The sequence below is a fragment of the Arachis duranensis genome, chromosome 5, assembly GCF_000817695.3.
Source record: "Arachis duranensis cultivar V14167 chromosome 5, aradu.V14167.gnm2.J7QH, whole genome shotgun sequence".
In the NCBI taxonomy this organism is placed as follows: domain Eukaryota; kingdom Viridiplantae; phylum Streptophyta; class Magnoliopsida; order Fabales; family Fabaceae; genus Arachis; species Arachis duranensis.
Genome location: NC_029776.3, coordinates 47,942,544 through 47,962,877, shown reverse-complemented (window position 1 = coordinate 47,962,877; position 20,334 = coordinate 47,942,544). Strand labels below are relative to the sequence as shown.

Genomic DNA, 20,334 nt, shown 5'->3' with positions numbered 1-20,334 from the left:
TCATAATCTTAGGTCATGTTCAGGAGCTCAGAAAAAAGAAATATGTTGAAACAAGTCTTAGGGATAACATCTTCATCAATAGCTACAACAGTAGTTTGGTGAAGGAAAACCAATCTGAATTCATGAGAAGTTGCTCTATAACTACCATGATTTGACACAACAGTAAAGTATGCCATTCTATAAACTTGACCCTCAACTATATGATCCCTAAACCTATTAAGGAGTGGTTTCTTAACCGTAGCTTGAATTTTTCCACACTAGAAATCCAACAAAAGAACAAAATCAGATTAGTGAAACACATAATTTAAAGTTGAAAATTTAAAAAACAAGTAACATCATATTTAAAAGAGAAGCTAATAGGGGCTAACATGCTCATCAAGGAGAATCATCTCCATTGAGTTAGAAACCTCATGGTTACCAAAAGAGGGTACAACCCAAAGCCTTAGAACCCTAACTTTCAGCCTCCAAGCCTCTCTAGGAGGATGCATCTTAGAAATCATATCAAATAGATGAGGCATTGCAGTAAAAAGAAAGGAGATAAATAGAGTTGATGAAATAGATCAAAATGTAAACAGAAAAATTCTAAAATTCTGAAATAGATAGAGCTTAGGAGGAAATAGAACAGAGCAGAATGTTTATGCATTGAATGTGGTCCACCAACAATCCTTTTATAGAAAAAAACCAACACACAAGCTCACCTTTTTGAATTCAAATTGAGGATGAAAATGGAGGAAAAATAAAATCTGAGTCCATATGCATCTCCATTCAATGGCATAGAGACAACTAATCATAGGAGCAAAACCTGAACCAACACAAAAAAAGGAAAAATAAGTGAAACTTTCAAGAAATCAAGAAATAGGGACCAAAAAACGAGATATCACACCATACCTACTACAGTGCACCTACATGTCATTACACCATAGGGAAGGCAATCATCAACTACCCCAAACAATGATTTTACTCATGAAAATGAGAGTTGGTAAATGTCTTAGGTAGGGATACATTGGAAACAGCAAATCAATGGAAAAATAAAGTATAGATAAACATCAATAAAAATCTGTCAATCACATCAACATTCAAGAAGTGGGTGAGATTGAAACCTTATACCTTGATATTGATTCCCAAATTTCCAATGAAGAATATATAGCACGACCTTATAATGTGTGCAGAAGACATTTTCATGGGAAGACCAGCTGCTGGATAGATTTTTCTTTGGATAAAGAGATGTGATAGTTAGATAAACAATACCATGAAGCCATTTTAGTCGCAAAAGGCCATTCTTTTCTCAATGAGCCTCTTAAGTTCAGGGCAAAGAGTATGTCCATCCAACAGCTGATATCTAAAATAATTTTTTCACAAACACCAAAAAAATATAATGCAATTCAGTTGAACTTAAAAAATAAATAAATGACCAGCAGGCTATACATCAATTTCTGTCAAGACCTGAACAGGACAGAATGAAATTGGGAATGCAAAACTTGAATGGGAGTGGCAAAAGCATATTCCTTTATCAAAGAAGCACAAGAATTCATGACAATCAACTCTACTTCTATGCAACAGGTGAAATATACAGCACTCTTTGCATAACCAATAAAGAATTCAAATGCAAGTGACTTGACTAACAAAAGGTTTCTTCAAAATGCAAATAAATCACCGCTATCAATCAATTGGTATCAATCACATCACCACTCATCAAATACACTACCTAGAAGAGAATTTCCTAGTAACACAAATAATGGAGCGATGCCATTTGATTGTGAGAAAGCCACTTCCTTCTTATCAATCATATCACCACTGACCAAATATATAGAAACCCCATACCTTGATAGGGATACACATATTTTCAGTGAAGAATGTATGGCAAAACATCATTTTTTGTGCAGAACAGATATTCAAGGGAAGATAACCTAATCAACGTATAGGTATTTGGAGGAGGGAATTCCTAGTTAGCCAAAAAGTTCTTTTATACAAACAATAAAAAAATGGAATGAAATTGACCTAAAATCAATTCAAAATATATAAAGAAACAACTAGCAAGCTATACATTAATTCTTGTCAATCACATCACTACCAATAGAATAGATTAGATACAAAACCCATTCCCTCATCATGATTCACACAGCCCACATGCAACCACCAATTCACTTGATCTAAACTTAATAGATTTGTTGAAAAATAGATTCATCAATTTTCAATAGGATTTAATGGGTCTACTTTGGATATAATTAAATAAAGCACACAAATGCATGACAATTAGCTCTACTTGTATGAAAGAGGTGAAATATACAACACTTTTTTGCATAACAAATAAAGAATTGAAATGCAAGTGACTTGACTAACAAAAGGTTTCATCAATATAATTATTTAAGTTCTTCATAAAATTTTACATCAAACATAAATAAGAGAATTTTGATTCTGAATGCAGCAAAAACTTATAAATTGCTACATTCAGTGCAAACAATTCAAACGGATTAGTAAATGCGTATGGAAATTGGAATACAAAAGTTGAATAGGAGAGAATCAAATTGGGAATCCAAAACTTGAATAGAAGAAGCTGGGTCGATAAATTTTACTTCTGAATGGAGATTAAAATTAGAAATTGCTAGATTCAGCCCAAACAATACATAAACATTACTAAAGCAGAATGGAAATTAGAATGCAAAACTTGAATAGGAGAGAATGAAATTGGGAATGCAAAACTTGAATAGGAGAAACTGGGTCTATAAATTGACTTTGCTAAAAAAACTCTGTCAATCACATCATCATGGAAAAAGTGGATTAGGTAGAAACCACATACCTAGACAATCATTCAAAAAATCAAATCCATGATCCATAAATATAAAACAAGGTAAGTAAAAAGACAATCTTTATAATGATTATAAAATCTCAAATTTTGATGAAATAGACAAACCACATGCAACAAATAATTCAAGAGATAGGAAAAGGAGAATTGATAATCACATGAAATTCTAAATAAGGAAATGAAGAAGATGAAATAGATTCATAGACCATACTCAACGTTAACAACAACTGGGAAAGAATGTAACTAACAACATGAACCCACACACAAACCAAGTCACATACACAATTTCCAAATTACAATTTTCACAAACCCTACACAATAAGATCTGGAATAACAGTGGAACAGATACCAAAAATGACCCGAATTTGCAAAATTAGGAATTTCACAAACCCTACACAATAAAATCTCACCTAACCAACGAACAGATACCAAACATGATCACAATTTGCACAATTAGAAATTTCAGAAACCCTAGACAATAGAATCTCAATTAACCATGGAACAGATACAAAAAATGATCACAATTTACATAATTAGGAATTCCTTAAACCCTAGACAATTGAATCTGGGTTAACCCTACAACAGTAACCAAGATTGATCAGAAGAATGTACACAACGAAGGAAAAGAAATAGGATGAAGAGGAAAATAGGGATTAACAAACCTGATTGATTGATCGGAGATCTTCGATTTGAGCCTCCACTGGAAAATGGCTAAGCTGGATGAACGGTGACGAACCAAACTCCCAGCAAAATAGGGCTCCTAAACAGAATTTCGTAGGGCACAGTAAGGAGAAGAAAGCAAAGCTCCTAGGGTTCCAAGTAATCATTACTTGTTCAAAGAAATCTATGGAGAAGGCAGGTTACGTGAAAGACTCGCTGAAAGGGAAGGTAGGTTGCGTGAGCGAGGAGATGAAACAGATGACTGATGGTAATTTGACAGAGGAGCACATGCACCCCCTGAAGACGAAAAGCCACGCTGGAGGAGATGCCACCATGGAGGAGAGGCGCCACCTAGGACTGGAACCAACGTGAAATACAGAGAGGTGGCCATGTCGGAGATGAAACCACGACTATCTATTGTTTGATAGATATCTATTCATAATTATCCATATTCCTTTATAAAATCCCTAATTTCTAATCCTAATTCCGAAATTAAGTCAGAAACCCTAATTCCCAAATTAATTGAGAAACCCTAACCCTAACCTCTGTCACCATACTCAGCCACACCCCACCCTCTTTCATCCCTTTCAATGTAACAAACTTCAGAAATGGAAAATTAGAGAGAGGAGAGTGATGCAGAGAGGGAGAGCTCGAGTAAGAGGACACCGCTACTGTCTGCTGTCACTGCCGCTATCTTGGAACATGCCTTTGACGCTGATGCAGAGAGGAGGACGATGTACTACCGCTGCTGTCAAGTAGACCTGTTCGAGAGGAGAGGGCGCCGCGAGCCAGCGATAACGCGAGGAAGAAGTGGAGTCGTTGCACTCTGCCGCTGCCAGCTCTGTTGCGTCCGTCGCCATCGAGGGTCCCATTCCTGTCAGATCCGTCGCCGTCCAACCATTGCTGCGAGCTCGCTGCCATCGAGAAGAGAGTGAAGCCGTCGAGTTCATGGGAAAGAGGGAAGACATCGTCACTGTGCGAAGCCATCGCTGCCGTTGTCGCACTCTGCTGCTGCCGCATCTGACCAAGCCACCGCTGAATGAGGATGGCTTGCCAGTTCTGCCTCTGCTTCTAGTTTCTGGAATCTGAAAAGATGCCACTGCCGCTATTGGAACTGTTGGTTTTGTTGCTCTGGCCTTGCTCTAGATCTATTATGAGCCATTACCATCGCCGTTAGGCTGACACTGAGGCCTTCCACTGCCACCAGAGCTTCCTAGAACCACCACTGTGGCTGCTAAGGGAACAGAATGGGTTGGTTGATGCCGTTACTGCTATAAACACCGGTGGATGTTGATGCTATTATTGCTGATGCAAGTTGAAAATAAAAAAAAAAAAAAAACAGAAGGGGTTCATCGCGTTTAATTTTCGCAAGTTGCGACATTGAGGTAGGAGATTTTATTTAAAATAAACCGTTTTTAATTTATGAATGCCAATGAATTTTAATGAATAATTGCAAATAATTTATAAATATTGTGTGATTAGTTGATTGAAATAAACTTAGTTTGAGGTTGTGAAATTTGGATTAAGTTTGGTATCAAGATGATGTTCTAGTGTTTCAATTAGTTTATTGAGTTTAGGTTATGGCTATGAATGTTACTGGGTTTTGTTGTTGCGAGTGATTAATGGATAAGATTAATTTTGGTTAGCGGCTGTGACTGATTTTGGTTTTCTGATTTTGATGGAATTGTTGAAAATTCTAATTTTATTATGCTGAATTGGTTGAGTTGTGGCTGTATTTTGATTATTGAGAATAAGTGCTTGTTGATTTTAGTTATCTGATAAATTAGAATAGCTATGAAATTGACTTGTGACTGGTTGAAATTGGCTTTGGTGATTATTGAAGGATTGGAATTTAAGGGATTAAATTGTCTTGAGAACCTGATTTTCTGAAATAGAATAGCAACTTTAAGATTATATAAATAGTTCTATAATGGCTGGACTAATTTCCTGTGTCATGATTTATTGATTCTGATTATGGCTATGGACTGTAACTACTTTTGTGGTTGTTATGATAATGATCAGTGGTTTGATTATTTTACATAATCTGATTAGTTGGACTAGCTATAAATACATCATGTTTCATGCTTTGGTTATAGTAACGTATGAATTGAGGATTGCTTGGTGAATGTTTGTTGGGATTCTGATTTTGCTTGTTAGCAGTACATTGGACGTTGAATTGATTTTTGATAAGCTGGGTTTGAACTTGTGAATTGTAAAGAGATCATAAATCGATTGTTAAATTAATTCTTTAAAATCTAAATTGTAAACTAATGCAGTTATTTTAAAAGAATAGAGATAATTTGTAATAATTGGAACATATATGAAGCTGAATTTTTGGGTGTTAATGTGTTTGAATATTTGGAAACGAGGAATTGTTAGTCTTTTGATTAATATAATTCATGAATTGATGTGTTTGAAGTTGGATTGATGGATTACGTGGGAACTACGAATTATGGATTTTGTGATTGATTGAGAACCCTTTTATCTGATACTTGCTAAGAAAAGGTAGATGAATTGTTGAGAAAGAGAGAACCCGTAAGGGTAGCTAAGTCCGAGTTTTAGGGGAGGTAATGCCAAAATTTTATAAAATCTGAGGCTTATTTGAAAAGTTATTTTAGAAGATTTGAATTCGGAAAGTTATATTATTTGAGTTTTATTTAAAAAGAATTATACTATTTTGAATTTAAATGGGAAAGAGAGATGATTTTTGAATCTTTGGGAAGTTAGTAAGGAAAAATAGACAAAAGTACACCCGGATTTTCACACGGAGTACAGATGTACTCCTCAATTTTTTAATGAGTCATTTGTACACATGAATATAAAACTCCATTGTCAATTCTACCCTTCCGTGACATGAGTAAATTTTCAGGCGATAGTGGAGGCGAGGTGGCACGGTATTGTATGATGTGGCCAATTTGAGGTGACACTGTGGAAAATAAAAATATTCATTATGAAATTTGTTGAAATAAATATAAGAAAAGGGAATAATGAAATCACGGTTCATCCTCTTCATTCTCTAATTTCTTCGAACCATATGAACCCTAAGACATGGTGGAAAAAAAATTATTCCTTCAACCTCTTCATTTTCCTTTATACATCTTCATCCTTTCTGTTGTAACAATGGTTTGTAAACTCTAATGTATGAAAATGTCACAGTCTCAACGAAGGAAGAATATACCTCGTGCTTGTGCCAGTGGTTGCGGTGGCTCGTCTTTGAAAATGCTAAACTTGATGCTTCTTCCTATTTGAATATTGTACTTCCTCACGGAGCTCTTAAACTCATCCATGGTAGCAAACTCCATCCCAAGCTCCAGATGAACTTGGCCAAATGGTGCTATTGGATTTTCCTGAGGCCACACACCTTATTCACTATCATAATCATCCTCACAATCGGATGACATTGGACTGTGTAAATCTTTAGATTCATACCGATAGTAGTCAGGGTCGGAGTCACTATCATTATCTGAATTAGAGGAATCAGGCTCCACATGAGGAACAAATATCTTTGATGCCTCATTCCTTCCTCTTTGAACAAACCTTTGACCAGTCGGTGCTGGCCTCTTATATAATACTCTTCTATTCTTCTGACTGTTCTTAGATTGTTAGGTGGGCACATCATTCTGACCTTCTTGCTGTGAATTATTAGGAGGTGGGACTTCTGCTTCACTTTGCTGCTGGGTCGTGTTTCGGTTGATGTTTGGGATTTCGGAATGTGACATTGGTTGGGTTGTAGGAGAAGGATTGGGAGATGCTGGGTTCTGAGTTTCATTGCAACTTTGGTTGATTTCGTTTTCTTTATTGGCCTTCTTAACATACAACTTTTTCGGGTAGGCTTTTTGTGGATTGCCATCTTACTTCTTCTTTTTGGGGTTTCTTGTGGTGTAGATTGTTCAACGGTATCTGTAATTGGGCATGGCTCATCATCTACAATGTCTACCACTTCAACTTCCTCAGGTAAATCAACAATATGATCCTAATAAACATGGCATATTCTTCCATTCTGAATACCAAATTCATACATTCGGACTACATCACTGTCACGCCTAATTAAATGCAAATCATTCGATACCTCATTCTCAGCCCAGTAAAAATCTTTGAATAAGACATACCCCAAATCCTTAAATAACCCCACCATAAAAAATGTATTCAGAGTTTCCACATTCACCCTAGGAATTACAGCAACCTCCCCTCCAATATATTTTAGAACCCCATTTATATTTCTCTCAAATCTTCCCTTGATGATACACAAAGGTTATATGATTTGCCATCTGTTTATCAAAAATTCCTCTATCAAACTATAGAATAGCTAAATTGATGCATTTTCATATCATAACACAGATACATGTGAAAGACAGAAGCATTACCTTTTGATCACGTCTGATTCTGAACTCTCCTCCTTCGCACAAGCTTGCGTTTGGACTTCCACGCTTCTTGCCTTACCGCTTTTGCCTTCAGAATGTAATGCAAATAACAAACTGCAATGAACGAACTACGAAGTGCTCAGAAATTTACTATGCTTACTCTCTGCTAGGGCATGTTTTCATTCAACACTGAAATATGAAAACGAAGATAATGAAGAGACTTGTAAAACTTTTTCTTTTTTAAAAAAAAAAATTCAACATATTTCATAATGAATATTTCTATTTTCCACAGTGTCACCTCAAATTGGCCACATCATACAATACTGTGCCACCTGGCTTCCACCACCGCTAGAAAATTTACTCAGGTCACGGAAGGGTAAAATTGACAACGGAATTTTATATTCATGTGTGCAAATGACTCATTAAAAAATTGAAGAGTACATCTGTACTCCGTGTGAAAATTCAGGTGTACTTTTGTCTATTTTTCCAGTTAGTAAACTTGAGAATGAGTTTTATTTGATTATTTCTAATGAGAGGTTATATTTTGAAAAGTATTTAATGAATTTAAAATAAATGACACTACAAGAAAAAAGTCCTATGGCCACGCTTTTTTCTTGCCACTCTTTAAAAGCGTGGCCAAAAGTGGTCAATAGCCACGCTTTTATGAGGGTGGCGATTGATTAGAGATTTGGCCACATTTTTCTTGATATGGTTAAAAAGTGTGGCGAAAAGGGTCTATGGCCACGCTTTTATAAGGGTGGCAATTGATTTGAGATTTGGTCAGGCTTTTTTTTGCCACGCTTCAAAAGTGTAGCCGTAGACAAAAACAGAGACACTTTTAAAGCGCGGCAAAATTTTTTTTATCTTGGTACATTTTTAAAGCGTCCCCATTTCCAATAAAACTCTATTAGCACCCCTAAAAAAGCGTGGCGAAAAGGTTTCTTAAAAAAAAGAAACTACTAAGTCCCAAATGCGCTACTAATTCATCACTCATTAGACTTAGCTTCTTCTCTTCTCCCCTGTAAGGCTGTAACACTATTACGCCAATGCTCTGAAAACCCTAACACTCAGATAGAGCTCATCGGCGTCACTTGAACTCTCTCGTCTGCCGGCGCTCCCTCCGTCGTCTCCCCTAACCCGTCTTTGCAGGCGTTCACACTCCCTTGGTGCTCATTACTCATCGTGTCGGTCAGCCAACGGAGGCCGCCTTTCCTTCCTCCGTGCCGCCAGTCTCTGCCCTCCTTCCTCTATCATCTCTTCTCATCTACTCTACCGCCTTCTCAGCCAACGAAAATGGTGGAAGTTTTGGTTCGGTGAACGAGGACCTTCTTCAGAACATTCTGGCGAGGCTCCCAGCTTGTTGGTTTGCTTCTGCTGCTTGTGTCAGCAAATCATGGAGCTTTCTATCAGCAATTAAATCATTACTCGTCTAAAGCTCTCTTCTGCCCTTTTTATCAATCCTTTTTCGTAAGTTTCACCTATTTCCTCCAAATCAAAACATTTCTTAAAAGCTAGGATTAATTGAAAATGGAAATGGAGCTTCGTGATTCTATCAGCTTGTTTTTAGAGTAAAATTTTCAAATTTGTACTCAAAACGATACATGTTATGTTCTGATAAACTTGATTAGTTCTGATTCCGAGTCAGATTGTGTTCAACTTTTTAGGTTACACTGAAACACTTGACCAGAAATCTGATATTATGGTCCCTGAAAATGATCATGGCCTCTATACAATTGATATTCTAGATCCATCCTTGGTAATTTATTCAATTGTTAATTGATTAAACAAATAATCAACAGTTCAACATAACCTGTTTTATTTTTTGTTATTTTTAGGAATTTTAATTAAGTGATTTGATTTGATTTTCCGCTATTATGTGAAATGTTGTTGTAGTTTACAAAATGTATACATTTGACTGAGGTGTATCATTTCCATGATATGATTGACATGCTTGTTGGGTGTGGCTACAAGAAAGGAACCACATTGCTTGGTTATGGTTATGACTTCAGGCAAAGCAATAGGTAAATTGCTCGGCCCCTTCAGCATAATATCAAGTTTAATCAGTGATTTATTTATTTGTTTAGTGGTTTTCCAAGGGTATTCCACCTTTCAATTATCAAGGAAGGAAACTAATCCCCTTCGGCATAACTATGTGCCTTATTTTTGCTGGTGTTGGCAAAATTGACAAGCTGATGGATGGCCTTAAAACCAAGTTGGAAACTGCTTACAAAGCCACTGGTGGAAGGAAAGTTAACTTGTTACTTTTCTTTGTTGATGTTATTTCTGGCTTGAATGTAGCTCTAATTAATTTTTATGAATCTATTTGTTTAATTGCGTGGTTTCTCAGTTCTAGGAGTATTAATGCATTCCGTTAGTGCTCACTATTGGCTAAAACAATGCTGCAAGTGTAATATGAACTTGTATTGCCTATGATGAATGTGTTTTCTTTCTTTCCTTTTAACCAATAATCATTGATCACATACACACTACTTTTGCCGTATGTTGCCACGAGACTATGAGAGCATAGGTTTTGTCTTCTCATAAATTTGGAAAGAAATGACTATAAGCTTTCTCGACTCCTTGTGTGCCTTTCTCTTGATTTAAGTTTATTATGCTGAGTTTTGGTTGTTTAAATAATATTGTTGAAGTAAAATAGACCTAGAAGAAAGTCGCATTGAATAATCATGGTTGGGCATTTCATAAATTACATTTGAACCTTGAGAAGGTGTAAATAAGATGTTGAGTTGAATGCACAATTTATACCTAACATGCATTATTTAGGATATAATTTTTTCCATGATTAATTATAACATGTGATTAACTACGATTTCTATACTTTATAATATTTATGCACCCTTTTTGGCTCTAAACTTATTATTCTTGCCGCCTAATGAATCTTATTTTGGTTTATAGAAGTAATGTTTGACATTTAATGCTTCATATATAGACAAAATGGGTTTTGATGAAAAAGAGAAAGAAAATTCAATTCATTTAAGGGATATATATGGTTTGGTTAGGTTTTGTGTACTAAATTATAGGTACAAGGGGGAAGGTCTTGGTTCTCTGGATCTGAAAGGTGATAGAAAAGAGCAAATAATATAAGCTCCTGATATGTATATTGGTTTTAGTTGATTGCCCTGTTATGAAATTAGTGTAGCGAGTGGTATGTGACTTGAGGGAATAGAGGTCGTTTAAATATGTATTGCATTTGGAGGCAGGTTGAGAAAAAACAAAGGACATGGCATTTTCAGCGGCAGTTTTCATTCTTCCTGCAGGCACTCTTTTCATTCTCTCAGGCCTTATTGTTAACACAATGCATGTAATTAATTAAGATCCAATCTGCAAATTGCATTGCTATATATCCTTTCGCTTTTTTGGTTTATGTTTTATTAGTTCATTTGATATATCGTAGTAAATATCCATTTTTTTTAACTGAGATAGATTTCATTTCAATCCAATATGAAATGCCAATAGGCATTGAGGCAGAGAATATAAAATGCCAATAGTAATTGGATATTATTGTATCTATTATGTTTTATTATCATTTATTATAGCAATTTGATATATCATTGAATTAATATATTTAGAGTGACAGATAATTAAAAGAGAATGGAAAAAGTAATTAATATATAGTTATTAATTGTTTTAATTTGTGTGGAGTTTACTTGACAACAACTTCTTCAAGCACTTGCAGCTAGGAATGGGTCTCTTCACCTCTAATTAGGTGCTATTCACAAATCCAAGGACTATGTCAACGGTCAACTTGTTTGCATCAAATGAAGCAGCATTTAACAATGCATTTATTACTGCCATCACTAAATTGGGTAGGGTTGGTGTCTTAACTGGTAATCAAAGTGAAATTAGGATTGATTACACCAGACCCAACTAAACAAATCAAATCTAGTAGTACATCCCTTTTTGATGTTGTATTTAACTATTTATTTGATGATTCGCTTTTCCATTAATAAATGCTATCATGGCATCATCATCATTCCTCAGTGAAAATCATTGTAAATTTGCTTAAAAGGTTGTATTAAAATTTTTTCTAAGCTAAATGGAAATAGTGATTCTGTGTTTTATATAGTTAGTTTTGTTGTTATCCAGTTTTTAAGCTTCTGAATATTAAATATTGGATTCTGGGAACTCGCAGATATGGTAGAGCAGGTACAGATGGTTTTTCTGGAAATTGGGCTAGACACTGGAACCTCAGCTCTGGGTTTCAGAAGTTTCTCTCTTCTGGAGTGTATATGGAAAGAATGCATTGCAAGCTTTTGGGGGTTTGAATGTTTTAACTGCAGTGATGCATGTTATTTATCTTCCCTTTTAAGCTTAGTTGCTTAATTGCATTTATTATATATATATATATATATTGGTTTTTGCAATGCTATGTGTTTGATTTGAATAGAGCTTGTAATCATTTGCACTGTTATTTGTAGTCGAGATTTATTTTGTATTCGAATATTAGTTTTTTAATGTATAAAACAAGTATAGCAAAAGTTATGTCACTAATTATTATTTGATTTGTCTTGAAATAAAAATTGCATACTATATTTATAGGTTTGGTAATAAAAAAGGATTGAAAATTTATATTGTGCAGCGATGAAAGTAAAGTCAAATTTTTTTTTAATTTGATAGAGCTATTGCCACGCTTTTAAAGTGTGGTCGTATCTCCATCGCCATGCTTTTAAAATGTAGCAGTATCTCTCTCTATCGCCACGCTTTTATATATCTCCTTTTATTGGCACGCTACAAAAAGTGTGCCCATATCTCACATATGGCCACGCTTTAAAAGAGTGGCCATATCACACATATGGTCACGCTTTAAAGGCGTGGCCACATCTCCAACATACAATTTGTAAAAAGCATGGCAAAAAAAGCGTGGCGATAGGACACAAAAGCGTGGCCATAGAGCATTACCCTTTCAAAAGCGTGGCGAAAAGCTATCGCCACGCTTTTTTTAGCTTTTCGCCACACTTTAAAAGCGTGGCAATAGAGTTGTTTCTTGTAGTGTGATTTTCTTGAGTTGGTTTGAATTAAGGTTGCTAAAGTAGAGATTATGAAATGATTTGATGATTAAGATTTTTATGGACGAATGCTTGAGGAAGTTAAGAAATGTTTACGGAAATATGTTAAGAATTCAAAGAGAAAAGAGTAATCAGAGCAGAGTAAAGAGGCAGAGAAAAGAGGTAATTAAGAGAAGAATGAAGGGGTGATGCTTAAGCAGTAGTAATAACAAGTAATGTAACAATTAAAGATATGTCTATGAAGAAAGATATCAAGTGATTTGTTTGATTTCTGCCATAGAAGAGCAAATAGATATTTGTTTAATTTCTGCCACAGAAGAGTAGATAGATATTTGTTTGATTTCTGCTACAGTAGAGCAGAAAGTTCTTTGTCTGCCACAGTAGAGCAGATATTGCCTGTTTGTTTGTTTTCTGCCACAGTGGAGCAGATACTGCCATAGTAGAGCAGCCTGTTTTTCGTCCACTTTCTGCCACAGTAGAGTAGAGGCTGCCACAGAAGAGTAGCTATTTATTTGTGAACGGGTTGGAAAATCATATCCAGAATAATGTGGATTCATGACTGGATAATGTCAGGATGCGGGTAGACAACCGACACATGAGCTCATGGCCTGCTTAGGACAGACATGCATTATATTGTTTGTGTATTTGCATTTGGTTATGTTTGTTTGTATTACTTCTCTGTGATTATGCTGTTTGACTTGTTTGTGTGTTGGTTTGGATCTCTTACTTGTGCTATTGGTTTGTAGATGTCTTAAGGGGATTAGGAACTGATGTTGTGGTTGAAAATTAATTATGTGACTGAGAGATGGTTGATATGGTTAATCTTATGATTGAGATCTGTTTTGAGTTTAGAAGTTTAAAGAAAGTAATTATCTAAAATTAAAAGGTCTTTTCAAAGGTTTGATAAAAATACAGTTTTATTAAGTAAAGTTTATTATTTGCATTTTAATCATTACTTTTACGGCATTCCCATTCCCTACTCAGAATATGTGGTTTGTTCTCACCCCAAAATCTTCCACCCTTTCAGTGACACAGGTTCGAAAACTCAGTTTGAAGCTGCGGGAGATTATAGAATTTATTTATGAGTTAAGTCTATGAGTTAAGTTTCTTTCATAGAATTCCCTCGCCCTTTTGCTTAAGAATTTTATTTTATACAGAGGGATGGGAGTTGTATCTGAGTTTCATTTAAATTTTCTTGTATAATGTTTATTATTATTAATAATTATATGATTATTATTACTTGGTGATGCTTGACATATGATTTTGATAAAATAAAAACAAAATTTTCTGACATTTTTCTTAAAAGTTAAAATGCGATATCGAACTAAAGGCTCAATATTAAATAGTTAATAAGGAAAACAAGTTAGTCACGCCTTACTTTTGGTACGATCATGACGTACTGGAAGTTGGGTCATTACACCAAGCTTGTGGACAACCTTCTTAGCAACAACCACCACTAATGTACTATGGGCAAGAACCATACCATGATGCATATCAATCCAATGGATATGGTGCACCTTCTTGTGGTTAACAACCACCACCACCATATGCCTATGAACCCCCTCCTCAACATTGTTAACAACTTTATTCACAAGCCCTCACCTTCCTATTATAAACCCTTTTCCCTAAATAATGAACCCTCATATCCACTCCAAGCGCCAATGAATGATTCTCTCAATTCATTACTTCATGAGTATCGTGAAGCTCAAAAGAGGACACTAGAACTCATGGCTACCTTGACCAAGATAGTAAACAACTTAGCCTCCCAACGCTTAAGCAATCAAAGCACTTCCATTGTCACATATGAAGAATTAAATGAAGAGCATAGTATCAAGGAGAGATTAGAAAATCTGGTGGAGAATAATGAATTCAATTTTGTATTGGAACAATTGGAGGAAGCTGTAATTCTTGAAGAGTAAGAAGTGGTTGAAGACTTAGGAGATGTTGAAAGTCCATGGGAACCTCAAGTCATAGAGCCTCCTTCCAAGAAGTTTGAATTTGATATTGAAGCTAGTGCACAACCTACAAAGCATATCATGGTTGAAGACTTTGAAGAGGTTAATCAAGAGATGGATTCAATCATTGATGAGTTTTTATCTACAATTGAATCCTCTCCCATTGGACATGAAATAGAGGCCAAAGAAGAAGACACACTTCCTCCAAGTTCCTTAGCAGGCAAAGAGGAAGAGGTTGAAGTTGAAGAAGCTTGCAAAGAGGTGGAAGAATTCAAGGAAGAGCACAAGGGAGTGGAGCTTGTAAGATCATTAGAAATACCTCCCCCAAGCCATTACCATCCAACACAACATTCAAGTAGGTAAAATTATTATCCCTAAGCTTTACTTTCCCACTTGAATATGGTTTGTTTAAGACGGATGGATAACTTAGAGCTATTTGTGGCTTTAAGAGAAAAAGAGAGATGGTTAGTGGTTGGAAACACAATTCTCGGTTCATTGTGGTTGAAAGCTCAAAGTCTAATTGCAAGGTTTGGTGTAGAGCTCAATTTCTTGGGTCTAGGAAGTTGTTTGGTTATTTAAGTGAGAATTTGGATTGCTTGCCACCGGGTTGGAATGATAATGATCAACTTGAAGACGGGTGTAGAAACAAGATTTGGGATCCAGGAATATATAAGGATCAATTTTGGGACCCTTAGCTTGTGTGGAACTTCATCAAAGCTTGGTGCTATTAATTGTGAACTTTGGAGCTTATTGGAAATCTAAGCATTGGTGGAAGTTCAAGAATGAATTCAAGCACAAGCCACCATGACAAGGAGCTTCTCAATTGTCCAACTTAAGGACAATAAATAAAAGTGTTAGGTGGGAGACACCCCACCATGGTAACCTCTTTCCATTCCCTTGTATATAGAGTTAATGAATGAATTGAGTTGCCATTGTTAGGTACATTCTTGCCTTTTGATATCATTATTGTCTATATTGCTCTTAGATGTTAGTTTGCTTAGTTAGATTTCTGGTTTAGGTTATATATTTGAATAGTTAATAAACTTGTTTTGAAATGGATCTTTAGTTTAATTTTGTGTTTAGTTTGGTTATTTAAGTTTATTTGGTAGTTTAGTATGTTTAATAAGGTTTGGTGGTGTTTAGATGACTGTTTGGAGGATTGGAATGCATGGTTTGGTGCTAGAACTTGAACAAAATTTTGAAAAACAGAGCACCCAGACGCGTGGATCACGCGTACGTGATGAGCGGATAATTTATACGCATTTTGGCATTGTTTTTAGGTAGTTTTTAGTATGTTTTAGTTACTTCTTAGTATATTTTTATTAGTTTTTATGAAAAATCACAATTCTGGACTTTGCTATGAGTTTTGTGTTTTTCTGTCATTTCAGGTATTTTCTGGCTAAAATTGAGGGACCTGAGCAAAAATCTGATTCAGAGGCTGAGAAAGGACTGCAGATGCTGTTGGATTCTGACCCTCCTGCACTCGAAGTGGATTTTCTGGAGCTACAGAAGCCCAATCGGCGCGCTCTTATATGCGTTGGAAAGTAGACATCTTGGGCTTTCCAGAAATGTATAATAGTTTATACTTTGTCCGAGATTTGATGGCCCAAATTGGCGTCCAAACGCCCACCAGAGACCCTTTTCTAGCATAAAACACCGGAACTGGCACCAGAACTGGAGTTAAACGCCCAAACTGGCATCCAAGCTGGCGTTTAACTCTAAGAATGGCCTATGCATGTGAAAGTTTCAAAGCTCAGCCCAAGCACACACCAAGTGGGCCCCGGAAGTGGATTTTTATACTATCTTCACTTAGTTACTCATTTTCTGTAAACCCTAGTAACTAGTTTAGTATATATAGTTCTTTTTACTATTGTATTGAGAGCCTGGAAACTTTTGAGAATTATCTTATGCCACTTGGGAGGCTGGCCATTCGGCCATGCCTAGACCTTCTTCTCTTATGTATTTCCTACGGTGGAGTTTCTACACCTCATAGATTAAGGTGAGGAGCTCTGCTGTTCCTCATGAATTAATGCAAGTACTATTGTTTTTCTTTCAATTCACGCCTACTTCTTCTCCAAGATATACTCTTGTACTTAATTCAGTTAAGTCAGAATGAAGGGGTGACCCGTGACAATCACCCACTATCTTTGTTACTCGCTTAGCCAAGATCCGTGTGCCTGACAACCACAAGCGGGGTACATGATGTTCAACGTAGTCATTGGACGACAGCCGTAGTATATTCTCTTGGGTCTCTGATCCACAGATTCGCATCACCTCTCCTGACAACAGAGCATTCAAATTTGTGATTTGAACCTTCGTGGTATAGGCTAGAACCAATAGACAGCATTCCTGAGATCTGGAAAGTCTAAACCTTGTCTGTGGTATTCTGAGTAGGATCTGGGAAGGGATGACTGTGATGAGCTTCAAACTCATGACTGTTGGGTCCAGTGACAGTGTGCAAAATGATCAAGAGATCCTATTCTGACACAAATGAGAACCGATAGATGATTAGCCCTGCGATAGCTGTGCCTGGTATTTTTCATCCGATACGAGAAATTCGACAGTTGATTAGCCGTACAAAAATCGTAGCCAGACCATTTTCACTGAGAGGATCATACAGCTTGCCATGGAAGGGAGGACGCATGAGTGGATGAAGACAATAGGAAAGCAGAGGTTCAGAAGCAACAAAGCATCTCCAAACGCTTATCTGAAATTCCCACCAATGAATTACATAAGTATCTCTATGTTATTTTCCGTTTTATTTATCTCTTAATTATCAAATCCCCATAACCATTTGAATTCGTCTGACTGAGATTTACAAGATGACCATAGCTTGCTTCAAGCCATCAATCTCCGTGGGATCAACCCTTACTCACTTAAGGTATTACTTGGACGACCCAGTGCACTTGCTGGTTAGTTGTGCGAAGTTGTGAAAAGTGTGATCCCAATTTCGTGCACCAGTACGCATGACCCCAAGATTCCAACCACCCACGCGTACGCATCACTCTCGAAAATCCACCATGCGAGAATGGTGTCGGAAGGGTGCAGATGCATGGGTGCCAAACAGAGAGTTGTGCGGGAAGGGTGCGGACACTGCGCGTTTAGCACGATTTTGTCCCACGCATACACGTGACCCACGCATACGAATCGCACCCTATTTTCCCATTCCACGCCTACGCGTCACTGACGTGTACGTGTCGCTTTCCTTTCTACCGTCCCACGCCTACGCGTGACCCACGCGTACACGTGGGAACCCCTATCTCACATACTTCTTTTCTTATATTCTTTCCATCTCTTTTCTTCTTTTCCCTTTTCTCCTCTTTCCCACTCTCCAACCGTCATCTACCACCACCATTTACCATCTACCGTTATTTTCTTTAGTTTGTTAGTTTGTTAGTTTGTTAGTTAATTAGTCAGTTAGTTAGTTTCATTTTTTGTTTTTGGTGCTAAGTGTTGGATTATTAATCTTGTTGATTATTGCTGCTGATTACTGATAGTTTTTTTAGCATTATTGTTGTTAATATTCATTGTTGGATCTCTTTATTGAGGTTACCTTTTGTTACTTGGTATTGAATTTTGATTGCTGGATATTTATATATACCAAGTACTCATGACATTGCCTTCAAGAATGTTTTTGGACTTCTAAATTGCATGTTGTAGCTAGCTACCATGTAATTTGAATTCATTATCCATTATTAGGCAATTATATGTAATCAATGCATTTTTTGTTAGGTGATGCTTGTTTATGATTGTCTTTATTTACATCACCTATTTCATGCATTGAGATTTTGGAATTGTGAAATTAGATCATAAGCTTACCTAGTGACATATTTTTTAGCTTTTTAACCTTTGTGGAACATGCTTGCTATGTGTTGGATTTTAACTTATATCTCTTTTTCTAAGTTGCATAGCATCCATGTGTCCCACTTTATGTCAACTAGGTGATGCGAACAAAATTTAAAGTTTGTCATTGATAGATGTGTAAGTTTCATATTTCATTTTATTCATTAAGATTCTCTTGCACATCAACCAATGCCTATTCAATATCCATTTCAAAATTGCTTGATTTTTACTTGAGTGCTTTCTTGTTTCTTTATAGCTAGGTTGTTTGTTTTAACCAACAAGTTTCCTTTAAAGCATCTTAAGCACACTAGAATGAGTGAAGTGTATGTTTTTTTTATAATTGTGACAGTTTTTCATGCTAGTGTGTGTGTTCTAAACCACGCGTAACCAAGAATACACACACTTGTTTCCTTCACGACACAAACTTATTCACTCACTTCATTTTAGTGATCATCACCTCATTCCAACAACCTATGCTTCCTTTCTTTGGCATTTACTTGTCTTCTTATCTTGTTTCCTATTTTCAGGATAAGTCACCATAAGCAAAAAGGGAAGGAGAAGAAAGAACACACAGCAACCGGTTGATCCACCAGCTGAAGGTGGCAATCCGGAAAGTCACCGTACCCCTTTGCTCATCTTTGAATGCATCGAAGGCGGTGCAAAATTTTAAGTGTAGGGAGGTCGTCCTACTGATCGGTGATTTTCGGGTGACAATTTCTAATCCTAACACTTTTGCATTTTAATTTTTTCTATTATTTTTAGGTCTTTGAGAATTTTTAGTTGTATTTTCTTAATTTGCATATATAATATAATAAGCTTGGTCAAAATAATAAAATTTTCCAAGAAATTTATCTATAGGGCACCCGAATTGATTTGAGTAAAAATTTTTCACTAAAACTTGCTTGAAACATGTTTTTGAGCTAAGAACACATAAGTATGTGAGTTTTGAGCCTAATTAAGTGGTTGCATCATATAACCACTATTTTCATTATTTTATGTGTTATTCTCTTTCTATGATTGTAATCTTTGATTTGCTTGATTCTTTATGTCCATTATTCTGTGTATGAATGCATTTATTTGATTGAGGCCTTCATTTCAATTAGCTCACTTACCCAAATAGCCTTACCCTTTTATCCATCTTTGTTAGCCAATTTTGAGCCTATTTTAATCCCCTTTTGTTCTTAATTTTAGCACATCACTACCTGGTGCACGAAATTATGATTCGCACAACTAACCAGCAAGTGCACTGGGTCGTCCAAGTAATACCTTACGTGAGTAAGGGTCGATCCCACGGAGATTATTGGTTTGAAGCAATCAATGTTTATTTTATTAATCTTAGTCAGGAGGTCAATAAGGTTATTTGGATTTAATTTTAAGAAGTCAAAGTATTTAAAATCGTAAGAAAAATAAGAGAGAATAATAGCGTTACTTGTTATGCAGTAATGAGAAATATGTTGGAGTTTTGGAGATGCTTTGTCCTCTGAATTCCTGCAATGTAATATTTAACTCAATTGTTTGTAAGGCACATCTACGGCAAGCTGCATGTAGGGCGTCACCATTGTCAGTGGCTACTTCCCATCCTCTCAGTGAAAACGTTCCTATGCTCTGCCACAGCACAGCTAATCATCTGTCGGTTCTCAATCAAATTGGAATAGAATCCATTGATTCTTTTGCGTCTGTCACTAACG

The 20,334-nt window shown here is 36.2% G+C and overlaps 2 long non-coding RNA genes across 5 annotated transcripts; one reads left to right on the top strand and one right to left on the bottom strand.

The window, feature by feature from the left end:
* Positions 1 to 66: 66 nt before the first annotated feature.
* LOC127747750 (uncharacterized) lies at positions 67 to 3,856 on the bottom strand. Its single transcript, XR_008009591.1, has 3 exons — positions 3,466 to 3,856; positions 889 to 1,339; positions 67 to 802 (listed from the first exon to the last, which is right to left on the bottom strand). It is a non-coding gene; the product is annotated as an uncharacterized LOC127747750 (long non-coding RNA).
* A 420-nt stretch (positions 3,857 to 4,276) lies between these two features.
* LOC107489342 (uncharacterized) lies at positions 4,277 to 12,226 on the top strand. Of its 4 annotated transcripts, none has more exons than XR_008009587.1 (4): positions 4,277 to 4,848; positions 7,110 to 7,417; positions 9,718 to 11,648; positions 11,975 to 12,226. It is a non-coding gene; the product is annotated as an uncharacterized LOC107489342 (long non-coding RNA). The 4 variants fall into 4 exon arrangements; XR_008009586.1 differs by having other exon boundaries at positions 6,620 to 7,417; XR_008009588.1 differs by lacking the exon at positions 4,277 to 4,848 and having other exon boundaries at positions 5,834 to 7,242; positions 7,349 to 7,417.
* The last annotated feature ends 8,108 nt before the right edge of the window (positions 12,227 to 20,334 follow it).